Here is a 16,874-nt window from a genome sequence, read left to right as displayed (position 1 = left end):
TTTATTGTGAACTGGGTGTTGCTCCTGCAGGCAGGTTTTGTGTAGCATCAACACAATGCCATCCCCATCAAAATGAAGAAGACCTGAGACATCAGGATGTTGAATGAAATTAAATGGGAGAGAAAATTTCAGAAAATTGAGACTTTTCAGAAGAACTGGATACCATTTTTGTATTGGAATCAAAGAATCCTGATGACATTGTTACTATTCATATACGAAATGTGACGTGGTTTGTTTTGGTGTTGCAAATAGAATCAAGTAAATAAAAAACACTCCAACCAACAAATAGATATTGGCAGCAATTATATTTCCAATTTTTTTGACACAAGGGGTCAACCATCATCATCAAGGTGTCCACTGTGACCCCAAAGGTTTTGCTCCTGGTCAGTCACCTCACCACCAATTTATGCCCCATGAGTATATACGGGGACTGAGTGAGCAGCAACTGACCAAAGAGACCTTGGGGTCATAGTGCATAACATCTTTAGGATTGCAGCCTTAAGCCTTTTCTTGTTTGTTTGATGAGAGGAGTGCAGGAAAGGCCATATGAGTTGCTCTCCTCTGCCCTCTTCCTTCCCTTTGCGTCAAAGGGAGATTCTAAGAACTCTTGGTTTCTGTCTATGGTCACATCCACAAAATATATCTAAAGCACAATTGTTCCACATATCAAGCACATGGCTGCCCCAAAAAGAATAATGGGAACTGTACTTTACCCCTCACAGTTTCCAGCATCCTTAGCAAACTATAGGTCCGGTGATAATTTTTTTGAGGGGGAGCCATGCACTTTAAATGTGCCTTAAAGGTATGTTGTGGATGTGACCATGTGTGTTTTTCTGTGGTGGGATGAAAAGGCAGAATAGAAGAGAGATTCTGTTGTACAGCTGGTTGTACCACTAAATAAAGGGAAGTTTTATTTCTTTATTTAAAGCTCAACTTTTAAAAAATCTGTTTAATATATAAACCATAACAAAGTCCTAACAACAAAACTACAACATACAATTGGTAAAAGTAGTTTAAAAGCATATAAAACAGGAATTCAGAGTATTCATACAGATTAAACTGAACTTACAGGTCAGGGAAAGTGTAGGCAAAAACATTTGTTTTTACAAGGAGATCATTTGGGTTTTGATCTGAAAGAAAAAAGTGGAACTTCCATCAGAAACAAAATGAGTCATCATTCTACCTTTTCTTGCCAGGCCAGTTATGCTTTTGTCTCTCATGTTCTGAGCGATGAGACTCAGTTCCCTTTTTTCTACCGGATGGTCCCCAAAGAAGAATCCCAGTACCCAGGGATTGTCAAGCTGCTCCTGCACTTCAGATGGACGTTCATTGGTCTCGTTGCTTTTGACACTGACAATGGAGAGAGGTTCATGAAGACCTTGACGCCTCTGCTGCTCAGGAGTGGCATTTGTGTTGCTATCTCAGAAAGATTCCCACAACTGAATAGAGATGAACTAAAGATCTATCCTCTTCCATTCCGCAAGTGGACACAAGTCCATGTATTTGTTTACTATGTAGAGCCTAATTTTGCCTCAGTAGGAATATTTATTCTAGCAGCAATATTTGACGTCATAAGGCAAATTCTTGATCACAACAGCTATGTGGGACATCTCCTTGAACTTAATATACCCTGAATTATCTTTCCGACACATCCATGGTATTTTTTCCTTCTTTATTGAGACAAATAAAAGGACAACATATGATTCTATGCCCTTCTTCACTATAATCAGGCAGTTTGTAGAGAAAGCTTTTAATTGTTCATACTCAAAGCATGCATTGTCAGTGAAAGGATGGACAAGGTGCAGAGAGAGAGAGAGTCAGGAGATGCTGCCCCAAGATGATATGGAAAGAGTCCTCTCTCTAGACAGTTACAGGATTTACAACACTGTCCAAGCCGTGGCACGGGTCTTAGATGTTGCCTATTCATCTAGATCTACATGGAGGGTGAAGGACAGGCTGGAAGTTCAAAGGTTAAAGCCATGGGAGGTATTCCCTTTCCTATCAAATACATGACAATTGATTGTAAAATTCTACAATTATTGACGAGGAATTAGAAGCTGAGAAAATGTGAAATTTAGAGGAAAGGTGAAATTTTGCAAACTCAGTTGTGAAACTGTTTGCTGTTCCCTCTTTATGCCCCCTTAAATTGGCCTTGGAGGACACAGCCTCCACCACTGGACTAACCCTGCCCTTTCCTTGCAGTGGTCAATTTGGAGTAAGCACTTTAGGCAATGGAGATGGAGTTGTGCAGGCTCTCTCTAACCCTTTGTGTCTCCTGACCAAGATCTGACTTTGGCACCTACCTAGCTGCACTGTGGAATCTTTTCCCCACCTCCAGACTTAATGGAGCTTAACTTTCAGTAGATATGTTTAGGATTGCACTGCACATTACCTGTAATTGACAGTTTGATGCCCTTTAAAAATGCCAAAAATGTCCTATATGAAATAACTGCTTGGCTTTCTTCCTGAGAGAAAAGCCAGGCCAAGGTCTGAGGTGTTTATATGTCTTTCCAAACCTCTTAAGGAGACAGAAGGCATTCAGGAATGAAACAAGGCCCTTTGCAAACATTTTGAAAAGACACACGGCTGCTTGAGTCTGCAACTAGCCACGCAGATAGATACAAGCATAATGTGTGTGTGTCATGTGCCTTCAAGTCGATTACGACTTATGGGGACCCTATGAATCAGCAACCTACAATAGCAACTGTCATGAACAACCCTGTTCAGATCTTGTAAGTTCTGTTCCGTGGCTTCCTTTATGGAATAGATCCATCTCTTGTTTGGTCTTCCTCTCTTTCTTCTCCCTTCTGTTTTTCCCAGCATTATTGTCTTTTCTAGTGAATCATGTCTTCTCTTTATGTGTCCAAAGTATGATTGCCTCAGTTTCATCATTGTAGCTTCTAGTGATAATTCTGGTTTAGTTTGTTCTAACACCCAATTATTTGTCTTTTTTGTGGTCCACTGTATCCACAAAGCTCTCTTCCAACACCATAATTCAAATGAGTTCGTTTTTCTCTTATCCGCTTTTTTCACTGTCCAACTTTCACATCCATACATAGAGATCGGGAATACCATGGTCTGAATGATCATGACTTTGGTGTTCAGTGATACATCTTTGCATTTGGGGATCTTTTCTAGTTTTCTCATAGCTGCCCTCCCCAGTCTTAGCCTTCTTCTGATTTCTTGACTATTGTCTCCATTTTGATTAATGACTGTGCCGAGGTATTGATAATCCTTGACAAGTTCAATGTCCTCATTTGCAACTTTAAAGTTCCATAAATCTTCTGTTGTCATTACTTTAGTCTTGACATTCAACTGTAGTCCTGCTTTTGTGCTTTCCTCTTGAACTTTCATCAGCATTCGTTTCAAATCAATACTAGTTTCAGCTAATAGTACGGTATAGTCTGCATATCTTAAATTATTAATATTTCTCCTCCAATTTTCACACCTCCTTCATCTTGGCCAAAATAAGACCCTTTGCAAACATTTTGAAAAGACACACAGCTATGTGAGTCTGCAACCAGCCCAAAATCAGAGAGGTACAAGCATCATAGGGGGCAGAACTGGACAGACAGTGTGGTTTTCTATATTCTGTTCTTTTCTCCCCCATTCTAGCTCCACCATTTCCTGGGAAACTTCCAGTTTTACAATTCTTCCATGGATGGAGTGTATTTGGATGAGAATGGGGAACTGGCAGCCAGCTTGGATGCTGTGAACTGGGTGGTGTTTCCCAATAGGTCCATTGTCATGGTAAAGTTTGGGAGTATCAAAGGACAAGGACCCCCAGGCCTACAGCTCACCATCAACCAGGAGGCCATCGTGTGGCCCAAATGGCTCAACCAGGTGGGGGGAAATCATGTATTTCATTTCATTGTAATTCCCATCCCTTATGCTCCAATAAGTGTACCATGCTTTGTGTGGGGAGGGTTTCAAATATCTGTCAACTGCAATGTTCAGCAGTTCTTCCAGATCTCATGAAAAGGTATTTCCCCAGCTCTGCTGTGCATCAAAGCTACTGCATGGCAGTGAGCTCCTGCACACATGTATTCAGCTTGTTCCATGGTGGGTTTTGAGAAGGACAGACAAAGGAATTTCTACATCCGGGGTGCCACAACACAGGACGCTGACTCCTGTATTTCCATATAGCATGTTGTGCTTCAAGCATTACCTAGACCTCAAATGATGATGCAGTTTTTTCAGTTTCACAGGTTTAAGATTAGTTAAAAGCTGTATGATCAAATCTATGGTGTGGCCACATTTGGAACATTGTGTACAGTTCTGATCACTTCACCTCAAAAAAGTATTGTAGAGCTGGAAATGATTCAGGAAAGGGCAACCAATATGGTTGTGGGGATGGAGCCACTCCTCTCTGAAGAAAGGTTGCAGCATTTGGGACTTTTTAATTGAGAGAAAAGGCGAGGAAGAGGTGCCATGACAGAAGTGTATAAAATGATGCATGGAGAAAGTGGATAGAGAACAATTCTTCTCATAACGCTAGAACTCATGGACATCCAAAGAAGCTGAATATTGGAAGATCCAGGACAGACAAAAAGAAAGTACTTCTTCACACAGTGCATAGTTCAACTATGGAATTCACTCCCACAAGAGACAGTGATTACCACCAACTTGAAAGGCTTTAAGATACGATTAGACAAATGCATGAAAAGGTTATCTATTGCTACTAGCCATGCTGGCTATGCTTTTCCTCCACTGTCAGAGGCAATATGATCCAAAATCCTGGAGACTACGCGGGGGGGGGAGTGCTCTTTGTACTCAGGTCCTTATTGTGGAATTCCCATAGGCAACTGGCTGGCCACCATGAGAACAAGATGGTGGACTAGATGTGCCATTGGCCTGATCCAGCAGGCGTTTCCTATGCTCTTCAGTTAAATCTGTAACTAGTGGTCCCCATAGATAAATTAGATAAAATATATTTCACTTAACTCTCATTGTCTTTATGCTTAGACCCTGCCTCCTTCCAGTTGTGTGGAAAGCTGCCAGCCTGGATTTGTCAAGGTGGTTCAGGAAGGAAAGCCACTTTGCTGCTACAACTGTATTACCTGTGCGGAAGGGACCATCTCCAGTCTGGAAGGTGGGTGACTCCACCACAAATGGTCACTCCTGGGAGTGGGTAAAGATTCACTGAGAGATCCAGGGGTTTTAAAAAGGGAAATCTGTAACTACCCAATGGTATGTGATTATGATTCACATGCAAAGTGCTCCCTACTTCATCACCCCTGTACATTTTCCTTTTATGTGCATAAAAAAGTATTTGCCCCCTGTCTGATATTGTGTATTGTTGCATATTTTTGGCACTGAATGTTCTCAGATCTTGAACCAAAACCTAATATTAGAGAAAAGGGAAGCTGACTGAACAAACACCACAAAATTTTGATATTTATTTCTTTTATTTATTAAAGAAAATTAAGCAACACCCAATGCCCCCATGTGAAAAAGTAATTGCCCCCTTACACTCAAAACCTGGTTCCGTCACCTTGAGCAGCAATGACTTCAACCAAACACTTGCTGTAGTTCCTGATCTGTCTATCACAGCTCTGTAGTGGAATTGTGGCTCATTCCTGCATGCAGAACTGCTTTAACTCAGTAACATTTGCAGGTTTTCAAGTATGAACTGTGCCTTTCAGGTCCTGCCTCAACGTATCAATGGGACTTAGGTCCGGACTTTGACTAGACCATTCCAAAACTGTAAATTTCTTGTTCCTCAACCATTCTGATGTAGACTTGCTTGTGTGTGATGGATCATTGTCTTGCTGTATGACCCAGCTGCGCTTCAGCTGATAGATGGATGGCCTGACATTCTCCTGTAGAATTCTCTGATACAAAGCAGACTTCATGATTCCCTCAATGATGGCAAGTTGTCCAGGTCCTGATACAGCAAAGCATCCCCAAACCATGACTCTGCCACCACCATGCTTGACTGTTGGTATGAGGTCCTTCATGTAGAATGCAGTGTTTGGCTTTCGCCACACATAACGGGACCCCTGTTGTCCAAAAGTTCCATCTTTATCTCTCCATAGAACATTTCTCCAGAACTCTTGAGGATCATCCAGGTGCTTTTTGGGCAACTCTAGATGAGCATTTATGTTCTTCTTAGTGAGTAGTGGGTTCCGCCTTGCTACTCTGCCATGAATCACATGTTTGCACCGGAGCTTGGAAGATTACTTTTAAAAAGTAATAAGTTACAGTTACAGTTACAAGGCCCCAAAAAGTAGTAATTACTGTTACAATTACAATTGCTCTGAAAGTAACTGATTCTTTACTTTTCCTCCAAAGTAATCACTACAATTACATTTCAGTTACTTTTTTAAAAAAAGCCTACAAGGTGCTGGCCTTGGCTGCTGCACATCTAAGTAGCCTAAGACAACATTAAAAATAAACAAACACATACAGAGGTAGTAGAATAATTATTTTTATTCATAAGATAGCAATGGTGGTCTCTCTGCTGGTAAGGGTGGTGGGGAGGGAGGCTGAGGCCTCAGATCTTTGCATGCCAAACCAAGTGCAACCCCCCCCCCCCAGCCAGCCAGCATAATCTCTCTCACTTAACCATCTCCTGGACCCTGCCCTGCCACCAACTAAGGGACACTCACCCAAGCAAACATTTTCCCCTGAGATGCAATAAAGTTATGTTCACCGCCCAGAGAGCTATCGCTAGTCGGGCGGTATATAAATTTAATAAATAAAAAATAATAAATAAAAATAAATAAAAAATACTGCAAATGCAGCACAGTAGCCAGAGAGGGTGGTGGAGTTCACTTTGTGTGCCAAGTGCAAACACAGTATACTCTCTCTCTCTCTCTCTCTCTCTCTGTCTCTCTCTCTCTCTGTCTGTCTGTCTCTCTCTCTCTCTCACTCACTCACACACTCTCACTCTCTCTCTCACTCACTCAAGTACGTTGTCATCTTTCACCTCCATAGTTCTTTATCTCCATTCTGCTGCTCCCTCCTTCTCCTCCTTTATCCATGTTCTTGACCTCCAGATCCTTTTTCCCTCCACTCAATTCTTCACCACCACTGTCCGTTTTTTAAATAATTATTTTCTCCACTCCACCCCGTCTCACTCCGCCTTCTCCCTTGTCGCCTCCTGCCTATCCACAGAGCATGAGGAAAGAGCGACACTGCACAGAAGCCCAGTTTGAGGCACATGGTTTTCATCCACAAATCAGAGGAGCAGAAGACTTCCCCTGCTCCCCCCCAAGTAATGACCAAAAGTAATTCTGGAAACGTTACACTTACTCCACAAAAGTAGTAAAATTACTCTTAGTTCTATTACAATCAAAATGTAAAGGAATTACCCACTCATTACTCAAAAAAGTAATGAATTACAAGTAATTCATTACTTGTAACTAGTTACTTCCAAGCTCTGGTTTGCACAGTGACTTTCTGATGGTGGATTCATGGCCTTAGCTGATGCAAAAGAGGCCTACAGATCCCTGGATGTTGTTCTAGGGTCCTTCATGACTTCCTGGATGGTTTTACGCCTTCCTCTTGGAGGGATTTTGACAGGACAGCCACTTCTGGAAAGGTTCACTACTGTCCCAAACCTTCTCCATTTGGTCATTGTGACTCTGACTGTGGTCGGTGGAGGCCCAGGGCCTTAGAAATGGCTTTGTAACTCTTTCCAGACTGATATGCATCAACAACTATTTTCTGGAGGTGCTCAAGAATTTCTTTTCATTGTGGCATGATGTGGCTTTGGAACCTGTGTGCTGGCAACTTCAACCTGATAGCAAGGGCCAAAGTGAGTCAGATGTATGTTGGGCAGGGCTGGCCCAAATCTGGCCTGATTGTTTACCAAGGTATTCAAACACCTGGCCCTAATAATCCCTTTCATTGGGTTGACTTCATAGGGGACCATTTACTTATTCACACAGGGCAATTGGCTATTGCCTAACTTCCTTTATTAAATAAATGAAATTAGAATCAAAAGTTTGTGTTGTTTGTTCACTCAGCTTCCCTTTTCTCTAATATTAGGTTCTGGTTCAAGATCTGAGAACTTTCAGTGCCAAAGATATGCAACAATGCAGAAAACCAGACAGGGGGCAAATACTGTTTCATGGATCTGTATGCTTTCTTGCTTAGTCACATTCCAAGCCTACAGGGAGTGGGAGAATATCTTCCAAACTAAGAATTTGACAGCACTAATGCAGAAAAGTGCTACTCAAGCTTCATGCAAGAGACATCATGACCTTCAATGTATGATTATGTTTTCAGACATAAATGACTCACACAGCTTTGTACCAATATGCAGTTGTCGCTGGTAACATATTTGGTTTTATAACCTTGCTCTCTTAGTTACAGTACGACTTACATGGCACTCACTTAGGAAATCAATACACTTGTGCAGAATGCCATTGTCTCCCCACCTTAAAACAAACAAAAAAACCCACCAGCTCTTCTCTGCACATCAATGGACAGGGGAAGAGCTTTTACATAAAAGGGCCTCAGACAAAATTGACTCCATACCTCTTATTTAGATATTAAGCCAAACCACATGCATTGATTATACCTACACATCTATTGCCAAAAAAGGAAAAACACACACAGTTTTAAAAACTTAGGAACTCCAGTTGCATGAAGTTGTGCCAAAGAGGGCAATCCCCATTGTGATGCCTACCATGTTGAATACTCTCCCTGTTGAGATAATGTGAGCAGCAATTGTGGTGTATTTTCAACACCAAATGAAGACATACCTGTTTCCTCAGGTTTTCCCTAACAAGTAATATTCTTAATAACAGTTCCTGATCACCTAGGTCTGAGGCAAGGTGTTGGACTACTACCTGGGAGACCAGGGTTCGAATCCCCACATAGTCATGAAGCTCACTGGGTGACCTTGGGCAAGTCACTGCCTCTCAGCCTCATGAAAACCCTGTTCATAGGGTCACCATAAGTCGGAATCGACTTGAAGGCAGTACATTTTTTAATGGATATTTATTAGATATAGGATATTTAATGGTGTCAATCACTTAGATATTTGCTTCTGTAAAAGAAAAGTTGTAAAGATGGATATACATTAGGTATTGCTCTTGTTCGTTGCAGATGCAGAGCATTGTACCAAATGCCCAAAAGATCAATATCCAAACAAGGCCCAAGATCAATGTGTCCCCAAGAAGATCACCTTCTTGGCTTATGAAGAACTTTTGGGGATCCTCTTGGCTTCCTTGGCCCTATTCTTGTCTTTTATAGCTGGCTTTGTGTTAGGAATTTTCATTAAATTCCTAGAAACTCCAATAGTCAAAGCCAACAACCGGGACCTCTCTTTCATCCTCCTCATCTCCCTGCTGCTTTCCTTTTTGACCTCCTTCTTCTTTGTCGGCCAGCCAAGGAAAGTGACCTGCCTCTTCCGACAAATGGCCTTCAGCATCATCTTCTCGGTTGCTGTCTCTTCTGTCTTGGCAAAAACCATCACTGTGGTGCTGGCGTTCCTGGCCACTAAGCCATGTAACAAGGTGAGGAGATGGCTGGGGAAGAGTCTGGCCAACTCCATTGTCATTTCTTGCTCCAGTGTCCAAGTTGTCATCTGCACCATCTGGTTGGGGATCTCTCCCCCATTCCCAGACTCTGACATGCACTCCCAGCCTGGAGAGATCATTCTGAAATGCAACGAAGGGTCTGCTGCCATGTTTTATGTTGCTCTTGGCTACATGGGCTTCCTGGCTGCCATCTGCTTCACGGTAGCTTTCCTAGCCAGGAAGCTGCCTGGGGCCTTCAATGAAGCCAAGCTGATCACCTTCAGCATGCTGGTCTTCTGCAGTGTTTGGGTCTCCTTTGTGCCCACCTATCTGAGCACGAAGGGGAAATACATGGTAGCCGTGCAGGTCTTCTCCATCTTGGCCTCCAGCGCTGGGCTTCTGGGCTGCATCTTCATGCCCAAGTGCTACATAATTGTACTCAGGCGAGATCAGAATACAAAGGAGCATCTAACAACAAAAACTAAAGCAGAAGTCTGATTCTTATGAGACAGTTTTTCAGAGATATCACTTAGCAATTCAAGGTGAAACCTCTTTGGTGTTTCAGATTATGTGAAATTATTCTGCAAGAGACACTGTTATCTGTGGTTCTCTTCCTGTTTCCTGCCGGACACTTCCAGTCTAAAATGCATCCTGAATGAGTTCTAAAATATGACATCATTTGGGAAACCTGGCTGGAAATGTACTATAGCACAGATCAAGTAACGGATGAATAAAAAAGATGGAGTGGGTTTATGATGGTTCTTCATTTGAATTGTCATTTACCCTTTCTTGCTCACATGTCAATGTCATGCCCAGTAGGGTACATAGAATATGGCAGGAAGCACAGAAAAAGTGCAATACCCCCCAAAGTATGGAAAGTCAATTCTAATTCCACTTGTAGCTTGAAAGAGCTATGAGGCCCCCAACCATCTGGAAATAACATTTGTCTCCTGGACTGTGGTCAGGAAGAGAAGAGACTGACTCTGGTGATTTGTGGATGATGCTTGTTCCCAGCATCCTACTTTTTTTGTGTGGGGGGGAGCCATGCACTTTAAATGTGTTTTAAATATATGGTGTGGATGTGACCACTGTGTGTGTGTGAGAGAGAGAGCATGTTTTATATGTTTTTATACTACTTCTGCTGGTTGTATATTATAGTGTTGTTGTAACAATTTTTTTTTCAATCTTGAGGTTGAACACCACTTTGAGATTTTTTAAATATTAAGTAGATTATAAATGTTTTAAATAAAGAAGTAAAAGTCCTTGTTATTTAGTGTCACAACCAGCTGTATACCAGAGGCTCTCTTCTATTCCCCTTTTACTCTCTCTGTCCCTTTCTCTTTTATGTTTGCTTTTGACTCCTGAAGGAGAGAATTCTCCAAAACACATAGAGCACTTAATAAATCATCCACAAATCTCCAGATCCAGCCTCTTCACTTTCTGACCATTACTTGGTACTTTTCTCCTTCCTTGTTTCTGTCCTGGAAGTATAGACATGTGATTTGAGTCTGCTAAAACGGGCGATTAGGGTTGCGAACTGGCCATTTTGCTGTATTCAAAAGGGCCTCAAGTGCAGCACATAGGGTCCCCTTGGGAACCAAACAGTAGTAAAGTGAAAAACAGTAGTATTTGGGGGTGGAAGATCCTTGGGTGCCAGTTTATCAGAGTTGAGGGGGCATTAGGAAACAAGAAAATAAGAAGAAACTGAAATGTTTTACTTGAAAATACAACATATTTTAAAGCCAAGTTTAAAAAAAAACATGTTTTGTTAGACTGGTCGGATTTAATACTTCCAAAAAGAGCAGATCAGCAAACAGCCAAAGTTCAATCTGGAGCCTGTAAGGAGCACTTAGAGTCCAATCCAGTTACGTCTACAATTTCCTTCTACTTCCATTTCAAGACTGGAACAAAATGCAGACTCTGCAACAGGACGTTGGACTAGATTGGCCAGTGGCCAGATCCATGAAGGTTCTTCTTATTTATTTTATTTTTATTTATTGAATATCTTAGTCGTCCATCTGGCTGGCTATCCAGCCACTCTGGGTGACGTATGAAATAGGCATACAAATATAATAGACATTAAAAATCTGAAAACAATAACGATAAAATCTAGCCCACCCCAAAAACCTGCCTGAAGAGCCAGGTCTTCACGGCCTGACGGAAAGTCATTATAGAGGGGGCATGGCGGAGATCATTTGGAAGGGAGTTCCATAGGGTGGGGGCCACAACTGAAAAAGCCCTCTCTCTAGTCCTCGCCAGTCTAGCTGTTTTGACTGATGGGATAGAGAGAAGTTCTTTTGAAGCTGATCTTGCTGGGCGGAATAGCTGATGATGCTGGAGGTGCTCCTTCAGATAAACTGGGCTGAGACCGTATAGGAATTTAAAGGTCTTATGAGAGCTCAAAAGCTTGTTCACTATTAAATTACAGTTTGGTTGTTCCTAAGAAATTATGTAATGAATCTATCTACACATTTCTGTTTGGCTGGGGGTGCTGTTTCTCTGCAGTAATGTTATCACAGCTGTATCCATCTCTTATTTGATTAGACCAAATTTTTCACTAATCAGTATTAAAAATGTACTCACCTATGCTGATTAGCCATTTTTTTGATTTATTAGGAACGTACTCATGTCACTAATTATTTTGAGTTTGCTGTATAATTTCTTCATCCTTCCAGTTGATCTTGTACCTGTAGAAATGAAGATAAATATGAGAGATTTAAAATCAAAACAAGTTATGTCTGAATACTTGGTGCATTTAGCGGCAGGAATCTATCTTAAAGTGAAAGTTATCTGAGGGTCCTCGCTTTGTCAGCATTCTTGTAGCAGAGAACAGTGTTCAGTTCTGATTGAGCATCCAAAACATGGCAAAGAATAGTAAGAAAAGTGAACAACATATTCCAACATAGCGTGATTCTCAGTATATCAGCTCATTTTATTTGTATGCACAAGTGTGAATGGAAAAAGAGGTGAAAGCACCACTACACCGCTCCCCCAGAGCAGCACAATCCATTATAGATCTTCTTTACCTTTATAATAATTTCACCAGGGCCTCCAGGATCTTTCATGCATCATTTGCCATTTTCTATCATTTCTAAACTGCCAAAATCCCAGTGGTAGAGTGAGCATTGGTTTTAGTCCACACTGCTGTCAAAGCTGGCTACTGGGTGTCAGCATGGAGATGATAAAGTACATCATTATGATGTCACCAGCAGGATAAGCTTAAAGTCTCAGCAATGTGAAACATAGTTAACAGTTGGGCCTATGGCAGATGATACAAAGGTAAAATTTAGGTCTACCCTAGGGGAAAACTTCACACACCCTTCTCTGTGTATTTGGTCAAGGCAACTGCAGCCATTTCTACATGTGGGTGTTCTTTATATTTAATGTTATGGTTGATTTAAATTTTTAATTGGAAAGCTTAGTAATTGCAAGGTGAGAAAAGGAGGAGGAGGAGATGGTCATGATATTATGTAGGACCCAAGCCATGCTAAAATCAGAACGTCAAAGGAAGCATGTTATCCTAAAAGTTAAAATGGACACACTAGAACATATTGGGGCAGTAGGTATTCCTTCTTACACAAAATCCATTGCAGCCATCCGGCGATGAGGTTCGAAAACAGGAAATTATCCCTGTAAGGAAGGAGGCACCAGAGAAAAGGCAGAAGCAAGTAATATTTTCTGTTGGTGAATGGTCTTTCTGCAGAAATGGTCTTTCTATATCAATGCTAATGCCAGACATTGTGAGGACAGGTGTTTCTTCTGAAGAAGTATCTGGTCACCGAGGTGACCGTTAGTTTGAGATTTTACGAGGAAGCTAGTGATACTGTCAGACTCCTGCTCTGATTCATCCCTCATTTGCTTGCCATGAGCTTCAGAAAGTCATTACATGTCTCCAAGAGGTTTGCAACTTTCTGCAGGAATTATGCTGCAAACCTTCCATGTCTCATGAACTTTTCTCCTACATATTTAGCAATAAGACTTCTTGGTTTGCAGAATAAAACTTAGATGACTAATATTGTTAAGCTGCACTCTGTTAGGCCTGGAAAAGCAGCAACTACAGTGACCTTCAAGAACACAAATGGTAGAAATGCACAACCCTGTGTCATTTCTGTGTCAGCTGCTTGGAATGTGTGCTAGCCTTTGCTACCTGCTAAGCAAGACCTTGTCATCCTGAAGGAGGATGATGAGGAAATATTATGCTGTCAGCATAATGAAATGTTACCTATATGAAGAAGACAATGGCCAGGAAGCCAAATATCTTCTAGCAGGTCCATTTTCTTCTTAGACAGCAAGACATTTCCTTTGAAGTTCTGATTTTAACCTGTAGAACCCTAAATGGCTTTGGCCCCACTTAGAATTGCATCAACCTCCCCCATTAACAACTTCAACAGTTTCAATTTTGTCCTCAGGCACAAGCAGAAGGCAAGATGTGAAGGGCGCCCCAATGTAGCAATGGCTCCAGTTTCCTTAGCAAGATGCATGATGAGGCCCATGTGATCCTCCTCTGCAAATTGTTTCAGAGTCTTTCCCTTATGCCCAAAGCAACACAGCTACTTCCCCCAAGTCCAATGTGCTCCCTAACAGGGCTGTTTCCTCTGCATCAAGAGCCCCCACTTTTCCTCCAGCCTGAACTGCATATAATCCCTGGGGAGATTGGGTCAGCTTCAATGGAAACCATTTTGGCCATGCTTCGCAACTGGACTGCATGAATCAGCTCCCCCACATGGATTCCCAGAGGGGAGCAGGACTCCTCCATAGTTTTTTCTCAACTCCTCCCTCCCAAATGCAAATCCTCCTTCTCCCACGCCATCATCCCCAACATGTCGCTCTTCTTTCTCCTCTGCTGCCTCCTCTCTTGGCCTATGTTTCTTCCAGGACTATGAACAAAGACCCTTCTCCCTCCACCCCCCTCCAAAATTCTCCCCCTCCTTGTGGTTCAAACTCCCTGCCTCTCGAGGAGCCAGTACTTGGTCCATTAACCCATTGGAGGACTGTGTGGTAGGACCACACACGCAAGCTGTCATCCTGCTGTTGCAGTTGGGGCTGCAGCTCTTGCAAGAGGTTGGAGGGTAGAATGCTGGGCAATCTAAAATGGAAGGAAGGGAAGAGACCCCCAGAGCAGGGATTTACTCCAACCCTTCCACACTAGGAGGGTTGCTTTACGGAATGGCTTCAGGATTTTATGCAGTGCAGCCCAAGAGGGTTGCAAAAAAGGCATAACCGACATATTTGAACAAATGGAGCCAATTCAATCTGGGCCCATGGGATCTTGAATTCAGCCTTAATTATACTAAGCAATTGTTTGAGTTGGAAGGCTTTGTAGTAGAGGTGCAGATTTGGAAAAACCAGGCCTTGCTGTATTCTATGTCTCTGTAGTGCATGATGCCTCAGCCGACTCCTCTTTCCATTATGAATGAAATTGTTGAGTATTGAACCATAGAATCATAGAGGTGGAAGGGGCCTATAAGGCCATAGAATACAACCCCCTGCTCAAGGCAGGAATCCAAATTTATTTTATTTTTATTATTTATTATTTGATTCATATCCCACCCTTCCTCCTAGCAGGAACCCAGAGCAGCAAACCGAAACGCTAAAAACACTTTAAAACATCATCAAAAGACCTTAAAATACATTAAAACAATGTTAAAAACATTCTAAAAAAAGCTTTAAAAACATTTTAAAGGGTTAAAAACATATTATTAAAGGGAACATATTAAAAGCAATTCTAACACAGACGCAAATTAAAGCATCCCTGACAGGTGGCTTGTTCCAAGGATTGTGAACTGAGAGAGTTTGGAAAAGATATAGGAATTTTGGGATAACAGACAACTTCATTGCTGCAATCCTATCAAGCAAGCTTAAATGAAGGTGTCTCCAACTCCTTGATTCCTCCAGCATGGATTTGTATATTGTCCCCAAATTCCTACATCACAATTGTTTCAGATCTCTAGGAAGGATAACTCCAAGATATCTAAACCCACTAAAACTGGGGGAGAAACCAGAGGCCTGAAAGGGTATATCCTGTTCCTGACGGGACATCAGCCCTGCCACCTGATGAAAGCACCCCAAGATTTCCTTCAGATGCAAAGTGGAACAGTTGGCATTCGTAACTGTCAACAGCATGTCATCTGCGAATAAGTTAACTACATGTTCTGTTTCCTGAACCTAGATGTCCTGTAATGACATGCTAAGGCAAGACTTCTATCACCAAAGCAAGTAATAAAGGAGAGAGTGGGACATCTTGTTTTATGTCCCGAGCAAGGATTACATCAGGGGACACACCATTAACTGCAATTTTTGCTGATGTTTAAGAATACAGCTGACCTATTAAAAGCAGAAACCTTCTTCCAAAGCCCATTTTTCCATTAACATATTGAGAAACCCCACTCACAATCTTTAAAGGTGTGAAGTGAAATTAGAACAGCAGTTGACCCTTTTTGACAGACTTCATAACATTTAAAACTCTTCTGATGGAGTCGGTGATGCTGTTAAGAATAAAGTCTTTATGATCTGGCACAATACATTCTTGCTGTTGTTATGTGCCTTCAAGTCGATTACGACTTATGGCGACCTCCAAGAATCAGTGACCTTCAAGAGCATCTGTCATGAACCACCCTGTTCAGATCTTATACATTCAGGTCTGTGGCTTCCTTTATGGAATCAATCCATCTCTTGTTTGGCCTTCCTCTTTTTCTACTCCCTTCTGTTTTTCCCAGCATTATTGTCTTTTCTAGTGAATCATGTCTTCTAACACCCAATTATTTGTCTTTTTCACGGTCCATGGTACCTGCAAAGCTCTCCTCCTACGCCACATCTTTAATGAGTTTATTTGTTTTCATTGTCCAACTTTCACATCCATACATAGAGATCGGGAATACCATGGTGTCCAAGATCTTGACTTTGGTGTTCAGTGATGCATCTTTGCATTTGAGGATCTTTTCTCATAGCTATCCTCCCCAGTACAAAACTTCTTCTAATTAAAACTGGTGCACCAGCTGCGCCCGTTCCTGGATCTGCCTAGGGTGATGCATGCCTTGGTTACATCCCACTTAGACTACTGTAATGCACTCTACGTGGGGCTGCCTTTGAAGACTGTTCGGAAACTTAAATTGATACAAAGAGCTGCAGCCAGAGTGCTAACCGGGGCTGGTTACAGGGATCATACAACCCCCCTGTTACAACAACTCCACTGGCTGCCAATTTGTTTCCGGTCACAATTCAAAGTGCTTGTTTTGACCTACAAAGCCCTATACGACTCAGGTCCAGGCTATTTGGCAGATCGTATCTCCCTACATGAACCTGCCCGGGATTTGAGATCTTCAGGTGAGGCCCTTCTTGTGCTCCCCACACCTTCACAAGTACATATGATGGGGACACGAGATAGGGCCTTTTCGGTGGCCG

Source organism: Rhineura floridana, chromosome 3 (assembly GCF_030035675.1).
Source record: "Rhineura floridana isolate rRhiFlo1 chromosome 3, rRhiFlo1.hap2, whole genome shotgun sequence".
NCBI classification, from domain to species: domain Eukaryota; kingdom Metazoa; phylum Chordata; class Lepidosauria; order Squamata; family Rhineuridae; genus Rhineura; species Rhineura floridana.
Note: the sequence above shows the minus strand (reverse complement) of the source record.